Below are 21151 nucleotides of genomic sequence, written 5' to 3'. Positions count from 1 at the left end.
TTAGAAAATAGTAATTCCAACACATCTGGTTAGAAAAGAAATGGATTTTGGCTAATTTTTTTGTAAAAATGGCTCTTTGCTGCTTTATACTTGGAGTAGAAAAGACTCCTTGCATCCAATCTGCTACCAGAAATCAGCAGACCACATCCATAATGCCCCCTGGCAATCCAAATCCTATACTGAAAGTCCAGGTAACTACCATTGCCTCTTAAGCTAAATAAACAATTGCAACTATCTTAATCTATGAGGAAGGGAATGCAAATTCATACCACAAGAAGTGCATGCTTTAACATTCTCAGTACTTTTCATCAGGTAAAGTAGCACAGAAATAAAAACATTCCACAAAATTAAAAAATTATACATTCTTCCATAAAACTTTGGTTGTTTATAGAACGATCTTATTCAGTTCTGTATTTTAAATCTTTACCATAGATTTTATTCTTCCAATCAGTTGTGTCCGTTTTTTAGAGACTGTCTATGCAATTCCCTGTAGTTTCTTGGCAAGATTTTTCAGAAGTGACATAGAATTCATAATCTTCCAGTTTTTAACCTGATACCTTAACCACGATACCAAACTGAGTATTGTTGCTCTTAGTTACAAAGTCATGTCCGACTCATCGCGACCCCATGGACAACATTCTTCCAGGCTTTCCTATCCTCCGCCATCCTCTGGAGTCCATTTAAGCCCACGCCTACTGCTTCAGTGACTCCATCCAGCCACCTCATTCTCTGTCGTCCCCTTCTTCTTTTGCCCTCAATCTTTCCCAGCATTAAGCTCTTCTCCAGTGAGTCCTTCCTTCTCATTAGGTGGCCAAAGTATTTCAGTTTCATCTTCAGGATCTGGCCTTCTAAAGAGCAGTCAGGGTTGATCTCTAGAACTGACTTGTTTGTTCACCTTGCAGTCCAAGGGACTCGCAGGAGTCTTCTCCAGCACCAGAGTTCAAAGGCCTCAATTCTTTGGCTCTCAGCCATTCTTATGGTCCAACTTTCACAGCCGTACATTGCAACTGGGAAAACCATAGTCCTGACTATAAATAGACACAGAGAGTCTAGTAAATAAAATATTCAGTACAACATCTAATCTAAAAAAATTATAGCCAGAATGGTATATTTGGGGTCTTGGATTGAGTCAAAGAAGACCCAGGTTCCTACTGAGCTTTGCAAGAAGCTGTGTAACATGTCAGTCCATAGCAGTTCTCATAAATACTGCATGTTACCATGGTTTGCTTCATGATAATTTGTTAATTATCAAAATTAAACAAAATAAATTAGTTTATTGTATGAACCCAGCCATTACCTCCCAATATGACCCAGCAGTTAATATACCCAATCCAGACTGCAAACATCTGGATGATTACTAGATGGTAAAAAAAACCTTCTAACATTTGCTGCATCTGAATTTTTGCTCCCAGATCTGGTAGTTCTAATTTCGATTAAATTAAAATCTCCTGGTCTCCATTAGGCAATAGAGAATGGCTAAGAAAGGAAAAAATATGGAAGCTGCTTGCCATGTATTAGCATGCTGTCTAATCTTTATCATGACCATTATTCCATCCAGTTAAATGACAGTAATATTTTTCTCCACTGAAAGATTTAATATGATTGCAAGATACTATCAAATATGATGTAATCACCAATTAAGTATTTGAATAGTTAGGTCTACCATCATTTCCTCCCTGAATTTTGGAAATTAAAATATTTTCCCTATCCTAGGCACTTTTTAAATTTTCCAAATAATCCTTGACAAATTCCTCATGAATGATAATAGCACAATCTTCTTTTGTCTTTAAAAGCTCTATTGGCTGGTTAAGGACTTTCCAAAGAAAATACTTGCTAAAAAGATAAGCTTAAAGTAACAGCACCAAACACTTCGTTAACATGTTATATATTCCTTCCACCCCCTTTTTAAAAAAGAATTGATTTAAAATTCTAAACTATTTGAACATGCCCTACAGGCTGATATTGCTTAAGATGGGGAGAGGGGTGGATTCCACGCAGAGATCTGAATGAGACCTAGTCTGGATCTATGATGGGGCTATTCACAGCTCAAAAGTTTGGGGGAGAGTGCTTACTAACTTGGATCTGCTTCCCAGGCCTCGCCCTTTCAGTTGTCCATTGTGGAACTATTCTTATCGCATGTTTCTGGATGACTTTCCCCTAGCCATCTCTGCATTTCCTCAGGCAAGAAAATCAAGAGCTGCTCCTTAATTAGACATTCCAAGTTATCTTCCTTGTAAAGGAGAATATTTGTAGCTCAGGGTTGACATGAAAGGTCCTTGGTGCACTCTGAGCTTGCTTGTTTTCCTGCAGGTATTTCATTACCCAAACTAGGTAAACTAGGTCAATGCTAGTAAGGACTGCTGTATGCTGTCAGTTATATTCTGGTGGGTTGCCCTGCCAGTGTTGATGCGGGTGGTCTTAGAGATTCTTTGGTTGGGCTGTTTATTGTTGACTCTGGCAGTCTCTTGATTGGGATATTGTTTACTTGATTGTTGGTCTGTTGTTAACCTTGGAAGGAAGATTAACCTAATATCTCCTTGGTGTGGTATTAAATTCAATTAGAACAACTAGGTTCCCCAAATAGGCTATAGAACTCACAGATTTCTCAGTTTAGTGATGGGATTGCCAGGTGTCAATAGTGCCCCCTCTCAAGATGGCTTTATTTTTCATTCATCATATCAGCTTTTGTATCTGTAAGCTCATCATGGGCCTATTTGGCATCTATGCTAAACAATGGCACAGCTGAGTCACCCACTTCACTTATGGGCAGGTCTGCAAACTAATCGTTTACTAAAAGATAGCCAGGAAGGTATCAAAATTGGCCCCAAGTTCTCACAAATGTTTTCTAGTCAGGAATTTAGAATGAAAAATATTCAGATGTTTCAAATATGCCCTGAGGGGTAATGCTGATATTAAGATCATAGCACTGAAGATGCTATTTGAATGGACAACAAAACATCTACAACTGAAAAACCAAGAGATCACAACAATCTAACATATCAGTCCTGAGTTATGCAGATTCTCTGCCATTGCCTTAGATCCTGAAAACACTGAATTGCCTGATTATTTGAGTTAATTTATCTTTGGATAAAGGCCAGGTACCAGTTTAAACTATTAATATTGTACATATATGATGGCTTCCAACTGAAGCAAAACCAGAGGCTGGAAGTTTTCAAGTACAGCTTTACCTGAGACAATTGGTCTTGAAAACTCAGTTATTATTTATTATTTGTTTATTTATTTATTTATTTATTTGATTTTTATACTGCCCATCTCCCGAAGGACTCAGGGCGGTGTACAGGCAAAAATAAAACAGATAATACAATATACAATTTAAAATGCAAATTAAAAAACTTATTTTAAAATTAGCCTGAGAAGTTAAAATATGACATAAACTAAAAAACCCATTTAAATTAATTAATAAAAATTTAAAATTAATAAATTCAATTCAAGCCAGCCCCGCGCGAATGAAAAGATGTGTCTTCAGTTCGCGACGGAATGTCCGAAGGTCAGGTATTTGGCGTAAACCCGGGGGAAGCTCGTTCCAGAGTGTGGGAGCCCCCACAGAGAAGGCCCTTCCTGGGGCCGCCAGCCGACATTGTTTGGCGGACGGCACCTGAGAAGTCCCTCTCTGTGAGGCGTGCGGGTCGGTGGGAGGCATGTGGTAACAGCAGGCGGTCCCGTAAGTACCCAGGCCCTAAGCCATGGAGCGCTTTAAAGGTCGTAACCAACATTAAAGTGCACCGAAGGCCACAGGTAGCCAGTGCAGTCTGCGCGGGAGGCGGTGTTACGTGGGAGCTACGCGTAGCTCCTCTATCACCCGCAGCTGCATTCTGGACTAACTGAAGCCTCCGAGTGCACTTCAAGGGGAGCCCCATGTAGAGAGCATTACAATAATCCAAGCGAGAGGTAACGAGCGCATGAGTGACTGTGTACAAGGCATCTCAATCAAGGAAGGGGCGCAACTGCCAAACCAGGCGAACCTGGTGGAAGGCCCTCCTGGAGACGGCCGTCAAATGATCTTCAAACGACAGCCGTTCATCCAGGAGGACACCTAAGTTGCGCACCCTATCCTTTGGGGCCAATAACTCGCCTCCAACAGTCAGCTGCGGCAGCAGCTGGCTGAATCGGGATGCCGGCATCCACAGCCACTCCGTCTTGGAGGGATTAAGCTTGAGCCTGTTTCTCCCCATCCAGACCCGTACGGCTTCCAAGCACCGGGACAGCACTTCAACAACTTCATTGGGGTGGCCCGGGGTGGAAAAATACAGCTGGGTGTCATCAGCGTACTGCTGGTATCTCACCCCGAAGCCACTGATGATCTCACCCAACGGCTTCATGTAGATGTTGAACAGCAGGGGCGAGAGAATCAACCCCTGCGGCACCCCACAAGTGAGGCACCTCGCGGTCGACCTCTGCCCCGTCAACACCGTCTGCGACCGGTCGGAGAGATAGGAGGAGAACCACCGATACACGGTGCCTCCCACTCCCAATCCCCCCAACCGGCGCAGCAAGATACCATGGTCGATGGTATCAAAAGCCGCTGAGAGGTCTAATAGGACCAGGGCAGAGGAGTAACCCCTGTCCCTGGCCCTCCAGAGATCATCCACCAATGCGACCAAAGCTGTCTCCGTGCTGTATCCGGGTCGAAAGCCGGACTGGAACGGGTCTAGATAGACGGCTTCATCCAGGTATTGGGGTAGCTGTCGTGCCACAGCACTCTCTACAACCTTCGCAACGAAGCAAAGGTTGGAGACTGGACGATAATTACCCAAAATAGCTGGGTCCAGGGAGGGCTTCTTGAGGAGGGGTTTCACCACCGCCTCTTTCAAGGCAGCAGGGAAAACCCCTTCCAACAGAGAAGCGTTGATAATCCTCTGGAGCCAGCCTCGTGTCACCTCCTGAGTGGCCAGTACCAGCCAGGAAGGACATGGGTCCAGTAAACATGTCGTGGCGTGAAGCCTCCCCAACAACCTGTCCACGTCCTCGGGAGCCACAGGGTCAAACTCATCCCAAACCGGCTCAACAAGACGTGTCTCCTCTCCCTCGCTTGGATCATCCCAATTTCGGTCCAGACCGTCCCGGAGCTGAGCGATTTTATCGTATAGATAACCACTAAACTCCTCGGCTCGTCCCTGCAAAGGGTCATCCCGCATGTCGTGTCACAACACCGCACCTCCCGATGAAGGAGGGAGCGGGTCACCCGAAACAGGGCGGCCGGGCGGTTATCTGCCGACGCAATGAGGGTGGAGGCGTAAGAACGCCTTGCCTCCCTCATTGCCACTAGGTAGGTCCTAGAATAGGACCTAACTAGTGTCTGATCAGCTTCGGAACGACTGGACCTCCAGGTGCTCTCTAGGCGTCTTCTCTGGCGTTTCATCTCCCTCAGCCCCTCGGAGAACCAAGGGGCCGGACGAGATCTGCGCCGGGTCAGAGGCCGCAAAGGCGCGACACGGTCCAAGGCCCCAGCCGTGGCCTGTTCCCAGGCCACGACTAGTTCCTCAGTCGTGCCGTGGGCCAGATCCTCAGGGAATGGCCCAAGCTCCGTCAGGAACCTCTCGGGGTCCATCAGGCGCCTGGGACGGAACCAACGTATAGGTTCCGTCTCCCTGCGATGGTGAGTGGCGGTTCGGAAGTCTAGGCGAAGGAGAAAATGATCGGACCATGACATTGGTTCTGTTACTAAATCATCTAATTCCAGATCATTTAACCACTGTCCAGAGATATAAATCAGATCCAGCGTGCCTCCCCCCATGTGCGTAGGGCCATCATTTACTCGAATCAAGTCCAAGGCCGTCATGGAAGCCTGGAACTCCCGAGCTGCCGTCGATAACAAGCCGGCTGATGGAAGGTTGAAATCCCCCATGACTATAAGTCTGGGGGTCTCAACCGCCACAGCGGCAAGTACCTCCAACAACTCAGGCAGGGCTGTGGTCACGCAGCAAGGAGCCAGGTACGTGATCAACAAGCCCAACTGATTCCTATGGCCTCACCGCACATAGAGGGATTCACAGCCGGCAATCTGAGGAACAGTGGCCTCCCTCGGCTCTAGATCTTCCTTAATAACAACCGCCACCCCCCCACCCCTACCTTGGGCCCTCGGCTGATGAAATGCTCGGAAACCTGGAGGGCACAGCTCAACAAGGGGAACCCCCCCTTCTGGACCCAACCAGGTCTCCGTAATGCCCATCAGGTCCGCGGATTCCCCCTGAATAAGATCGCAAATCAGGGGAGCTTTATTAGCCACGGACCAGGCATTACACAACATCAGCCGAAGATCCAAGCTCTGAGGATCATGGCCGCCCGAGGAACGGGTAGGGACTGGGGGGCCGGAGCACGTGATCGCTTTCAGACATCGAACACGTGCTCCCAACTCTCGATACGCCCCCCCCCCCGCCATATCTGCCTCTCCCACTTACCGTACAGATCGAACAACCTTCTAGTCCTGGAACAGAGCCCTCCCCCCCGCCTTCAGACCAGATGAAGTAGTGCCGCGAACAAGCACAGGGGCTGGATCCCTCCCCGACGGGTTCTCTCCCCCACCCGTCAAATCCCTCCCCCCCCACCCTCCCCTTAAAATTCCTATTAAAACTCCCCTTAAAAAACCTATTAAAACAATTAGTTAAAAATCCCCTGAGTCTCCTATTTTTGGCATGTTAGAAGCAGGTACGAGACAAGGATGTCCCTTGTCCCCAACATTATTTTTATTGGCTATGGAAATCCTGACAAGAATGATAGAAAAAGATGAAGAATTAGAAGGATATAAGGGATATAAGATAAATTTGTATGCGGATGATACTTTAATTATTTTGAAAAATATAGAGAAAGACCTGAAAAAGATATAAGCATTTGAAAGAATTTGAGGAAATGACAGGTCTGAAAGTAAATTGGTCAAAGTCAGAGTTATTGATGGATAATAATGGTAATGAGCGCGAGAATATGCAAGAGCAATTTGGGATAAGGATTAAAAATACATTGAAATATTTGGGTATAGTGCTCTCACTCAAGGTTAAAGAATTGAAAAAACTTAATTATGATGTGGTGATGAATGAAATTGAGAAGAAGATAGATAAATATAAAATGTTAAAGTTGTCTTGGTTTGGTAGAATTGCAATGTGTAAGATGATGTTGCTGCCCAAGTTTAACTTTTTATTCGAGATGCTACCGTTAAATTTGACAGAGAAAGATATTGAAGGATATCAGAAAAAATTGGACAAATTTTGCAATGGTGGGAAAAGACCTAGATTAGTGAAGAAAATGTGGTATCAAAATCAAAAGGAAGGTGGATTAGGAATCCCCAAATTATTTAATTATTACTGTGCATATGGTATCCGGATAGTGGTAAAAATACTTAAAGGTGAAGATAATCATTGGAGAGACTTAGAGTTAAGGGATATAGAGAAATTTGGATCAAGGTGGTTTTTAGATAAAGCAAACTCAAAATGTGTAATTAGAAGTTATTGGTTAAAGGGATTAAGTAAAATGTGGAATAAATTTGTTAAAATTTTAATTCCGGATATAATCTTTTTGGGGAAGACAATTGGAAATTGGCCGATTAAAAATAATATAAGACGTAATGAAGTGATTAAAGATGAAAATATAGAAACTATTAGAGATTGGTTAAAAGTTTTAGAAAATGAAAGGAGGTATAAAGAAATTATTGAAAAATTAGGGTTAAGCTGGTTTGAAAAAATACAGATAGAAAAATGGACAAAAAAATTAAGGGAAAACTATTCAATAAATAGATGTGAAACTGAATTTGAATATTTAGTATCTCGGATTATGAAAGATGAAATTGGGCTAAAGGGACTCGTTAGCAGGGCAAGACAGAGTGGCTGTGGATGCCGGCATCCCGGTACAGTCAGCTGAGTCCTCGGCTGACTGTTGGGGGCGAGTCACTGGCCCCGATGGAGAGGGTGCGCAATCTGGGCGTTCTCCTGGATGAACGGCTGTCTTTTGAAGACCATTTGACGGCCGTCTCCAGGAGAGCTTTCCACCAGGTTCGCCTGGTGCGCCAGTTGCGCCCCTTTCTAGACCGGGATGCCTTATGCACGGTCACTCACGCCCTCGTGACGTCTCGCCTGGATTACTGCAATGCTCTCTACATGGGGCTCCCCTTGAGGGGCATCCGGAGGCTTCAGTTAGTCCAGAATGCGGCTGCGCGGGTGATAGAGGGAGCCCCTCGTGGCTCCCGTGTGACACCTATCCTGCGCAGACTGCACTGGCTACCTGTGGCCTTCCGGGTGCGCTTCAAGGTGTTGGTGACAATCTTTAAAGCGCTCCATGGCATAGGGCCGGGCTATTTACGGGACCGCCTACTGCTACCAAATACCTCTCACCGACCCGTGCGCTCTCACAGAGAGGGACTCCTCAGGGTGCCGTCAGCTAGGCAGTGCCGTCTGGCGACACCCAGGGGAAGGGCCTTCTCTGTGGGGGCTCCCACCCTCTGGAACAAACTCCCTCCAGGACTTCGTCAACTTCCAGACCTCCGAACCTTTCGTCGCGAGCTTAAAACACACTTATTCATCTGCGCGGGACTGGATTAGATTTTAAAGTTACTGGTTTTAAGGGGTTTTTACTATTTATACTGTTTTTAATAATTTGGCAATAGAATAAGTTTTTTAATCGTCGTTTTTAATCTGTATTTATATGTATTTTAACTGCCTGTGAACCGCCCTGAGTCCTTAGGGAGATAGGGCGGTATATAAATATGAAAATAATAATAATAATAATAATAATAATAATAATAATAATAATAATAATAATAATAATAATAATAATAATAAAAAACTCTGATGAAAAATTACAAAGAGTGATGAGGACAAATTGGGAAAAAGATCTTAATATTGAAATACCAGAGTCAGATTGGAATGTGAATTGGAATAGTAGAATTATGAGAACCTTATCTATAAGGATTAAAGAGCATAATTATAAAGTTGTTTGGAAATGGTATTTGACTCCAGTAAGATTGTCGCAAATGGATAAAAAAATTAGTAAAAAATGTTGGAGATGTGAAATGGAATTGGGGACTTATGAACATATGTGGTATAAATGTGATAAGGTTAAAAAGTTTTGGCAACAATTGGAGAAAATGATATTTGAAATGATGGGGAAAGTAACATTGAGAGTGGAAACTATATTATTGTTGGTAATTAAGGAAATAGAATTAACAAAATTTGAAAAAGAATTGATTAGAATTATGATTATAATAGGTAGAATTATAATAGCTAGATATTGGAAACTAGATGTGATTTTTAGAATAGAAGAGTGGAATTCTGAAATGTGGAAATTAGCTTTAAATGATAAAATGACATGTGATATTAAAATTAGAAGTGGTGTGTATAAAGAAGATATTTTCTGGAAGACTTGGAAACCATTTGTGGACTATGTGCTTGGAACATTGGACGCTTCGGTACCTGTACCTCGAGAACGTGGATTTTGGCAATCATGAGGATATATCCGAAGACCCAAATCTTCCCTTTTTTTTTATGTATAGCACAAGGATGGAAAATGTATTTTCTTTTTTTTGTTTGTAACGTTAAAAATTTATAAAAATAATTAAAAAAGAAAAAGAAAACTCAGTTAGAAATAATTCTACAGCCCAGCAACCATTAATGGACCTATGTCTCCAGTCTCCGTTTCAGAAAGATTTGAGAATTGAAAGAAATATAAATATTTAAAAGACTCTCCCACCCTTCCATAAAATTCAGAATTAACCAATAAAGGAAATTCTGGAATTTTCATAAAAGCTTCAGAAATCCCTTTGAAACATGCACATCCCTTTGAAACATGCACATCCCTTGAAACATGCACATCCCTTTGAAACATGCACATCCCTCGCATCCTGGACATAAACTGTTTCAACTCCTACCCTCAAAACGACGCTATAGAGCACTGCACACCAGAACAACTAGACACAAGAACAGTTTTTTCCCGAAGGCCATCACTCTGCTAAACAAATAATTCCCTCAACACTGTCAGACTATTTACTGAATCTGCACTACTATTAATCGTTTCATAGTTCCCATCACCAATCTCTTTCCACTTATGACTGTATGACTATAACTTGTTGCTGGCAATCCTTATGATTTATATTGATATATTGATCATCAATTGTGTTGTAAATGTTGTACCTTGATGAACGTATCTTTTCTTTTATGTACACTGAGAGCATATGCACCAAGACAAATTCCTTGTGTGTCCAATCACACTTGGCCAATAAAATTCTATTCTATTCTATGGAAAAACTAATTTCAACAAGCATGTGCCTTTGAAAAAGCAGATATTAGGAGGAATGTATGTAGCAACATATGCAAGTATTCATGTGGAATTTATAATAATTAACAAAAATGTCACATCAAAATAGTACTTGAGCTGTGAATTGCAGAACAGAGCAAGGGCAGTGAAAAACCAGTTCTTATTCAAAGACATTTACATCTGCAGGAGTAAATTGTTTGCAGAATAATCCATCCTGCCACTTATTGTTCCTACAAGAGAGGTGAGGAATCATCTGAAATTCCATTTGCTTTCAAAAACACATAGTATAGTGGGTCTATCAGAGATCTGGCTCTTACTGAGTTCAAACAGAAGCTATGACAACCTAAATAATCTGAATACATATCAGACTCAGTGGGGGAATGGGGAGATTGCAGATAGCATGAATGGTATAACCATCTTCTGTCTACTGTTCACAAATATTTAACCCCTATTTAACCCAAGATCAAGCCACTGCTGCTGCTCCCATGAAATGACTTCGGAAACATTGTCACAATAGATTTGGGGGTTTATTTTGGACCTGATAATAAGTGTGACTGGTATACAGTAGTATGCATAAGTGCAGTAAAAGATGTTTTTCTTCACAAGAGCAACCCTACAAGATAGATTGGGCTAAATCAGTTATCCAGTAGATTAAGGGGAACTAGCATCTGGATTTCTTTGCTTATAGGCCAGTACCATAACGACTATATGATATATGCAAGTAGAAAAATAGGAACTACCTTTGGTGGGAAGGTAAGAGCATTCTCTGCGCCTTTTGCATTTAGTTATGCTCACACATGACAATGGAGACGTCTTCGGACAGTGCTGGCTCTTTGGCTTTGAAACGGAGATGAGCACTGCCCTCTAGAGTCTGGAAGGACTAGCAAATATGTGCAAGCAGAATCTTTACCTTTACCTTTATAACGACTATAACATAAGGGTTCTGGATTTGGCTGTCTTGGGGTTGTGAAGGTGACAGCATTGTTGAGCATATGCAGAGTGTAAAAACTTGCTCCATACTTAACACATGCACACAGATGTTCTTGCAGGCTGGCTTGCTTTGGAACTACTATGTCCTTGAAGCATTTTCCCAATTTTCAAAGCTCGCTTTGGATGCAACAACAAATTCTTACGCTGCAAGAGTGTAAATGCAGGGAATTGCACCCTTATCTCACCAATATTCCGAGATGTCAAGCTTCTCGACTCAAAGCCGTTTACACATGCCTAGAGATACTCTTTTTCACATATCAGCTTTTAACACTGCAAAACCATTCGCCTAAAATCCTTCAAGTTATTGTCTCCTCTCAGCAGCATCCCTCAGATTAATTTTTTGACGTTGGCTGGGTGATGTCGTTCTAAACAGATTGTTCTGCTGGAAGCTCCAGCAGGGGGAGCATGCGGTTCGCCTCTTCTCTAGGCCAGAATCAGCAAGAGCTAGATGGAATGCCGGAGAGGTGGAGGGGGGGCATTATTTCCCCAAGCTCAGGCCTGTTTTTAGCTGCAACCTAGACAGGTAAAGATCCAAGGCCCCTGGAAGGGGTTGGGAGACAGTCCGGCAGGTATGGTTCTACTGCTGTGGAGTCTAAAAGGAAGGGAATGAAGTCTTTTGGTTAAAAGACAGCAGAGGGTGCAACTGCAGCTGAAACAGCTGGGGCTGGGATCCAGGGTTCGGAACTCTGGATTGGTTGAGCTTAGAAAAACATTCTATTTCTATTCTATAAAGCATGAGGAACAAACACACACAGTCAGAAACATGCCTATCAATCTGTATATATTTCCTTTCTAGTATATATTTCACCCATGCTCCATCGTAATATGTGTATATATTGATTTACTGCATTATGTATTAAATGCACACATTTGTACTTCGAAGTGGATTTCTGTATGCAGAGACAGGTAAATAATATATAAAAATCATAAGTTTGAGAGAGAATCAGATTTCTTCAGGCTAGCAGAATCCATGCAGAAGGAATTTGTTTTCAGTGTTGAGAGATTTCTGGGCTGAATTTAAGGGAACCAAGGTGACAGGGGCTTCTGTACTGGATTTCATGTGTGCAGATGTGCATATTTAAGTAGATATACAACGTTCTTCTTTCACATGAATATTTTCAGAAGTTAGAGTTGACAGATGTGGTGCATCTCCAGCATTAGATTTATATGAAAATTCCAGTAAACTGAAACATAATTTTTGCTTTTAACAAACAAGGGGCGTGTATAAGAGCACAAAAGTGCCTACCGTTCCTGTCCTAATGTTTCATTATATCAAATTAATACAATTATTGCATACCTTTGCTCATATATATGCTTATATGATATTTTGTTGATTTATGTTGATGCTTGTGTATACTGTTGTGACAAATAAAATAAAATAAAAAAGGGAACTGTTCTTACTGATGGTTTTTTAAAGTATATATTAAAATATATCCATATGTATTATGTTATTCTTTTTCTTCTTGGATTCCTTTTAGAATAAGCAAAGTATATTAGTTCACAGAAAGGCTTTCAGCAAGAATGGTACGTTGTCCCTATATGGTTGCTGATAGATAATTAATTTTATAATCCTGAGGCATTATTTCCAAATATATTTGATATACTTTTTTCCACCTTTTTAAAGTACAATCTGATTTCCAGCAACTAGTTAAAAATAACTTTGAAGCAAACTGCAGAAAACAAAATCACTTCCCAAGAAATGTAAAAATATACATCTTATGGAAGGGAATTCAGGTGTCCCATTTAATATCTCCTATTTAAATCTGTGATATATTGCTATATTTAATTCTGATCATATAACACACAAGCTATGATGTTGTAGGGCATAATTCAGAAGAATGAGCAAGAGAAGAATCCGAACCAGAAGGGGTAGCTTATCCCAAAGGATGGAAGTCAAGTAAATTTATAAGTGCAACAAATTCTGAAAAACGCCTCCCTCTTTAAGATTATTAGATGTATTATCTAAAATGACTTAATACATTGTACAAAGCTATCCCTAATAGAATTTAGATTCTTAATGATAAAATGCCACCATGAGGTAAAACAAGAAAATCTTATTTTCTTTAAACACAGCTGTTTATGATATAATCAGAAGTAATATACGGAATTTTTTTTTTAATTGGAAATAATAACTCATGTGCTTACATTTACATTGAATCTGAAGAATGGGAGGATTTCCATAGACATGTGCATTCATCAAAAATAAGTTTTGGTCATAATCCCACCATCTGAATGACAATGTCTACAGTACAGTAGTCCTCAACTTGTTTAGTGACCATTCAAAGTTACGACACAGCAGTCTTTACACCTATAACTGATGCAGCATCCCCCAGTCATGTGGTCAAAATTTAGGCACTCAGCATTCATCATATATTTATGATGGTTGCAGCATCACAGGGCCATGTGATCAACATTTGTGACCTACCCAACCATTTAACAACTGCCTTGCTTAACAACAGAAAAATTGGTCTCAGTTGTGGTCATACATTGAGGACTATCTGTATATGTCCCTTCATGTGCAGGCCTCAATCTTGTACAGGCCGTAATGCTTGCCTAAGATTCCTTAGATTTTTCCTTGTCCACTGCTGGGAACCATATGAGAACAGTACTGATTAACTAAACATTTAGTCATGGTACATATTAAAGTTAACATAATCATATAAATACATACAAATAAAAAATATTTTCCTGTTTTTAAATTAAGCCTTTTAGAGGAAATTACACTTTTTAAATACATCATTAATAATCTATGTATTATAAAATATATCATTTTAAAAAACTAAACTATCAGGCTTGGAAATTAAGCATACATATTAGGAACCCAGAACAACAGAATATAAATGTCTGATTGAAACTATAAGCTATAATAAATTGAATAAATACTGAGAATCTATTCAAATTAGAATATCTCAGGAAATTAATATATAATAGCTATATAGAAAAACCCATATTTTGGATGCTGTTCAAATCCATATATAAAATCTTTTTAAACTCACAATTTATAGAAAGGATTTATCATACTTCTTAAAGCCTTTTTCTTAATCACTGTTGCAGCTTTGCCTTCCTCAACAAGGTATCTTCCAGATGTGTTGGAATTATAGAATGGTTGAGAATTGACTGAAGAGCACCAGGTTTGGGAGGATTTTCTTTAAAAATATTATAATTCATCTTGAAAGTTCCATCTTCCCTTGAAAAAGTAGAATGTAATTTTATAAATACTATATGTTAATTTTTTTCAATTATCTCCTAGTGTCTTTCCCGCTTCAATTTTTGGCAACATTTTACAGCCAATTCACATTCTTTTAAAGAGGAAGAACAGCTTTTAATGCTGTTTGAAATAGTGTGCACATTCCAGTTCTGTCAGGCAGATTTTGCTCCAATTCTGGCCTCAGTTAAAACTAGACCAGGGGTTTCAAACTTGATTTCATTGAGGGCCATATCAGGGTTATGTTTGACCTTGGAGGGCCGGGGGGGGGGCATGGGTGTGGCCAGCTCAATATCACTCATCGAGGCTCCATTTTTGGCTGCAATGGCCTCTTGTAGCCCCCTCCAGTGAAAACTGAGTCTGCGGAGGCCACATGTGGCCTACCCGGGCTCTGTTTTTGGCCGTGATGGCCTCCTGCAGCCCTCTGCCATTGAAAATGCAGCTCCATTTTCACTGTCAGAGGGCTGCAGGAAGTCGTCATGGCTGAAAACAGAGCCGGGAGGGCTGCATGCGGCCCCGAGCTCCATTTTCACTGGCAGGGGCACAGTGGACTGGTCCTTCACTGTTTCCAGCAGCAGCCCTGCAGGACAGATCTAAGCACCCCGCAGAACAGATGTCGCCCGCAGGCCTTGAGTTGAACACCACTGCACTAGACAATTCTTGGGGCTTAGGTGCAATGTAATAAGAGGCTGGGCAGCTAATCTTCTTACTGCTGCAACAGGATAAAATAAAAAAGAAGTCAGTTTCAGAGACCACATGCAAAGGCACCCAAAATATAGAAATTGGATACACAAAACTGCTCAAAATAGATTTTTCTCAAAATTAATAAGATATTTTTCCCATGGTGATTCAGTTGGGTAGCTTGAAGCTGCCTAGCCGCATTACTCCAAGTGCTTCTTTGCACCTGACCTCATCTGGAATCTGGAGGACTACAGTAAGGCCAAAAATAAAGGGGATGTATGAGCTCTTAGTAGTTCTAGATGTATTCTTCAAGGCACATACAAGCCAAAATCAAACCAGTTTTACAAGAGGATGTGGCTGTTCTTAATAGCATCTTCTCAGCCACCTTACCCCTGCATGAACTGTTGAAACACTTCCCTGACTTTTCTTAGTGCATGCTGCCTGCCTTGTTGAGGATTTTGAACTCTATACAGTACTGTGTTGAAATGCTAGTGGGCATGGACGTGAGGTAGCCTATTGTTTTGCATGTCAGAGTCTCTCTGACTTCCTTATATTCACTGTGGCCTCACTGATGCAGAGCAGGGGTGAGATGCTCCTGAATCGGACCGGAACGCATGATCCGGTAGCAATCGTGGCCAATGATCCCAGTAGCGATGGCGGAGCATAGCTCCGCCTACCCGCCCGGGGGTCATTACTTCCTGGTTTTAACCAGGAAGTAATGTTTTTTATCTTCTGCGCATGAGCAGGTTTTGCACATGCACAAGTCTGCATACCCATGTGATGCGTGCATGTTCAAGTGAAGCAAGCACATGCGCACAGCGTATGTAATTTTGAATCAGTAAGGAAGGTAAGTAGATTTCACTCCTGGTGCAGTGTTCCAGACATGAAGTTGCAAGTTAAGATAGTCACAGTGGGGGCTTGTGTCATAGAGCTGGATGCTGTGGAGGAAGTGCTACTATGTGCCTAGGTACAAATCTGCTGCCTGCAAGTCTTGGAAGCCCTTTACCATAAGGCCTGTGAAAATAGGACCAGATTCACAATCCATTACTCAATCTGGCTAATGCTGATTCACCACGGGTATATACAGTATGTGGATAGAGTGTTGGGCCTTTGAGAACAGAGAGCATTCTCTGGACAGGATGCTGGGAAAGCTGAACGCCACCACATGTTTATTGGACCCATGTCCCTCCTGGTTGGTGCTGGCCACACAGGAGGTTACATGAGGCTGGCTCCAGGGAATTGTCAACGCCTCTTTGATGGAGGGTGTCGTTCCTACCACCCTGAAAGAGGCGGTGGTGAGGCCCCTCCTCAAGAAGCCCTCCCTGGACCCAGCTGTTTTGGTAAACTACCATCCTGTCTCCAACCTTCGCTTTGTGGCGAAGGTTGTTGAGAGTTGTGGCACGACAGTTGAGAGTTGTGGCACGACAGTTACCCCAGTACCTGGATGAAACTGTCTATCTAGACCTGTTCCAGTTCGGCTTCCGGCCTGGGTACAGCACGGAGACGGCTTTGGTCGCGTTGGTTGATGATCTCTGGAGGGCTCAGGATAGGGGTTATTCCTCTGCCCTGGTCCTTTTGGATCTCTCAGCGGCTTTTGATACCATCGACCATGGTATCCTGCTGCGACGGTTGGGGAGTTTAGGAGTGGGGGGCACCGTTTTTCAGTGGTTCTCCTCCTATCTCTCTGGCCGGTCGCAGACGGTGTTGGTAGGGGGGCAGAGATCGACCGCAAGGCGCCTCATGTGTGGGGTGCCACAGGGGTCGGTTCTCTCGCCTCTCCTGTTCAACATCTATATGAAGCCGCTGGGTGAGATCATCCGTGGTTTTGGGGTGAGATACCAGCTGTACGCTGATGATACTCAGCTGTACATTTCCACCCCTAACCACCCCAATGAAGCTGTCGAAGTGCTGTCCTGGTGTCTGGAGGCCGTGCGGGTCTGGATGGGGAAGAACAGGCTTAAACTCAACCCCTCCAAGACTGAGTGGCTGTGGATGCCGGCATTCCGGTACAGTCAGCTGCAGCCACTGCTGACTGTTGGGGGCGAGTCATTGGCCCCAATGGAGAGGGTCCGCAACTTAGGCGTTCTCCTGGATGGACGGTTGTCCTTTGAAGAACATCTGACGACCGTCTCCAGGAGAGCTTTTTATCAGGTATGCCTGATCCGCCAGTTGCACCCCTTTCTAGACTGGGATTCCTTATGCACGGTCACTCATGCCCTCGTCACTTTTCGCCTGGACTACTGCAATGCTCTCTACATGGGGCTCCCCTTGAAGAGCACCCGGAGGCTCCAGCTGGTCCAGAATGCGGCTGCGCGGGTGATAGAGGGAGCTACTTGTGGCTCCCATATAACACCTCTCCTGCGCAAGCTGCACTGGCTGCCTGTGGTCTTCCGGGTGCAATTCAAGGTGTTGGTCACCACCTTTAAAGCGCTCCATGGCTTAGGACCGGGGTATTTACAGGACCGCCTACTGCCACCGTTTGCCTCCCATCGACCCGTGCGCTCCCATAGGGAGGGCCTCCTCAGGGTGCCGTCAGCCAAACAATGTCAGCTGGTGACCCCCAGGGGGAGAGCCTTCTCTGTGGGGGCACCTACCCTCTGGAATGAGCTTCCCCCAGGACTTCGACAGCTCCCTGACCTCTGGACCTTCTGCCGCGAGCTGAAGACGTACTTATTCTTCCGTGCAGGACTGGCATAAAATTAAAAACTATTAGTAATTTTAATGGGGTTTTTTATGGTTTTAATTGTGTATTTTAATTAATGGGCCAAATTGAATAGGTTTTTTAAGATTGATTTTTAGCTGTATATTGTATGTTTTTATTATGTTTTTTTTACCTGGCTGTAAACCGCCCTGAGTCCTTCGGGAGAAGGGCGGTATAGAAATTAAATTATTCATTTATTCATTCATTTTCTTGATCACCTTAGTACCCATCGCCATAAGCTGCTGACCGCATTCAATCCTCCTTTAGCTCCGGCTTCCTGGGTTTAGGGTCTACTGGATCTCCAAGCCTTGCAAATGGAGACTTCATGTCTCGATACCAGTGATTGCATTGTACTACACTTTCTGCCCTCATGCCTATGTAGACCTGGTAGCTGAGAAACTAGACCTAGTGCCCCATGCATATTATGGCATGCACAATGGGTTCCTCTTAGAAGATAGCACATGTTCCTTCCTGGGGAACCAATATCTCCCTTGTAACTGCTCCATTTATACAGTTTGCCAGCTTCCTTGACAGCACATCTTTGTTGTAATCTTTGAGTTGGAGAAGCCCTCTTTCGCCTCAACTTTCAATCCAGTTCATCAAACAGAAATCAAGGTATTGTGCAGCAGGAGGAATGCCACCTATTCTATCCTTCAGTTTAAGTATTACCCTGTGCCATATATGTACTGAACAACAATACATAAGTCTTAGAGACCACCGTAATACTTATCATTTTATCGTTTTAGCACAATTAATTTGGTGATATCATACTCTCATATAACTTTGGTATAGTGCTCAGTTTGAAATAAATAATTGAGAGTTGGCCACCCATCATAAAAGCAGGGTGGCAGTGCCTATCTATGTGTTCAAAGATTTGTGGCTGTTAAATAAATGCTAAGACTGAAGTATTGAAAATCTCCACCGCTAATGCATGTTCAGCTTTAAAAAGGTATTTGTAGACCTGTCTTACATTTCATTGGGTTCTGAATAAAAAGCCTCCACATATGGGAGGCACATGTCAACATTCTAATCTATATCCAAAACTAAGTTAATTCTGGAGATCAAAGCAGAACATTCCAAAGAATATGAATGTTCTGTGATTTAGCAGAACCAGCCGAGCAACCTTTTCCTCAACATTTCTTGCCAAGATAGCTCAAGGAAAGATACATTTTGCATAGATTACGCAACTGAAATGTGTGATCCTGTGTGGAATTAGATGTATCTGAAATCACTAACTGTGTTTAATTAAATTACTTGGGCTTGGATTTCAGTAAAGTATTTGATAAAGTAGACCATAACCTACTACTACTACCATAACCTACATTAACCTACTACTAGATAAAATAGAAAAATGTGGGTTAGACAGCACCACCACCAGATGGATTCGTAACTGGCTGACTAACCGCACTCAAAGTGTAGTCCTCAATGGAATTACATCCACATGGAGGGAAATATGCAGTGGAGTACCCCAAGGCTCTTTTTTAGGCCCAGTACTCTTCAACATCTTCATCAATGACTTGGACAAGGGGATAGATGGGGAACTCATCAAATTTGCAGATGATACCAAGCTGGCAGGAATAGCTAACACTCCAGAAGATAGGCTCAAGATACAGAAGGATCTTGACAGACTTGAACATTGGGCGCTATCTAACAAAATGAAATTCAACAGTGAAAAATGTAAGGTTCTACATTTAGGCAAAAAACCCAAAATGCACAGGTACCGTATATGTGGTACCTTGCTTAATAGTAGTAACTGTGAGAGGGATCTAAATGGACAACCATTTAGATATGAGCCAACAGTGTGCAGCAGCTGCCAAAAAAGCCAACAAAGTTCTGGGCTGCATAAACAGAGGGATAGAGTCAAGATCACGTGATAATAACACTTTATAATGCCTTAGTAAGACTATACTTGGAATATTGCATTCAATTTTGGTCACCACGATGACCAAAAAAAGATGTTGAAACTCTAGAAAGAGTGCAGAGAAGAACAACAAAGATGATTAGGGGACTGGAGGCTAAAACATATGAAGAATGGTTGCAGGAACTGGGTATGTCTAGTTTAATGAAAAGAAGGACTAGGGGAGACATGATAGCAGTGTTCCAATATCTCAGGGATTGCCACAAAGAAGAGGGAATCAAACTATTCTCCAAAGCACCTGAGGGTAGAACAAGAAGCAATGGGTGGAAACTAATCAAGGAGAGAAGCAACTTAGAACAAAGGAGAAATTTCCTGACAGTTAGAACAATTAATGAGTGAAACAACTTGCCTGCAGAAGTTGTGAATGCTCCAACACTGGAAATTTTTAAGAAAATGTTGGATAGCCATTTTTCTGAAATGGTGTAGGGTTTCCTGCCTGGGCAGGGGGTTGGACTAGAAGACCTCCAAGGTCCCTTCCAACTCTGTTATTATGTTATGTTAAATAAGACCAGGCTGTTAAACCTATTATAGAGAAGGCAGGGATGAAATCAAAGGCATCAAGGCAGGGATGAAATCAAAAAAAATTTCCTACCGGTTCTGTGGGTGTGGCTTAATTGGTGGGCGTGGCTTGGTGGTCAAATGACTGGGTGGGCGTGGCCAATAACAATAAATAATAAAAATAATAAAGTATAAAAAACAATAAGAGGTACCAAAAACCAACTTTCACACTGTACACACACAACACAACACAACTGACTCACACACAATGTAAAAGCAGCTACACTTCACACTTCATACAGCCACAAAAAGCTCAAAAACCAACTTTCACACTTTACACACACACAACACGACACACACACACACACAAAATACCACATACAGCTTTCTGAGATTTTGTGTGTTTGTGTAGTTAGAGTGAAACAGTACAGAAACACACCAAATCTCAGAAAGCTGCACAAATATTTTATTTTATTATTTTATTTTATCTATATTTTTTAGATCGGGGATCTCCAACCTTAGTAACTTTAAGGTTTGTAGACTTCAATTTCCAGAGTTCCTCAGCCAGCAAAGCCAGCCAGCATTAGTTGCTCAGTGATGAAATAGATTAGCTAAGCAACTGATTCTGTCTGGTGCTGAAAGTGAAACTGGGGCTTTCGGGCTGGGGAAAAAAGCTATGTGTTCGATCAATAATCAGGTAAGTGCCTTAGACTCTCTTAAAAGGAGGTTTTCTATGTTTTCTACAGAAACATGTTTTTAAGGTTCTGCTGATGAGGAACTCAGGTGAGATCGCTAGAGGAGCCTTTAATTTTTATTTTATTTTTTAAGTTTAAAGGCTCTGCCGATCTCAGCTGAGGGGCGGGATCCTCAAAGGCCTTTTTTACTTTTAAAGGCATGTTTC

The 21151-nt window shown here is 42.3% G+C and overlaps 1 pseudogene; it reads left to right on the top strand.

Moving 5' to 3' along the window:
* The first annotated feature begins 68 nt into the window (after positions 1 to 68).
* On the top strand, positions 69 to 18524 carry LOC131198148 (uncharacterized; annotated as a pseudogene).
* Positions 18525 to 21151: the final 2627 nt, after the last annotated feature.

Source organism: Ahaetulla prasina, chromosome 4 (genome assembly GCF_028640845.1).
Source record: "Ahaetulla prasina isolate Xishuangbanna chromosome 4, ASM2864084v1, whole genome shotgun sequence".
NCBI lineage: Eukaryota > Metazoa > Chordata > Lepidosauria > Squamata > Colubridae > Ahaetulla > Ahaetulla prasina.
Note: the sequence above shows the minus strand (reverse complement) of the source record. Positions and strands in the feature narration are given on the sequence as shown.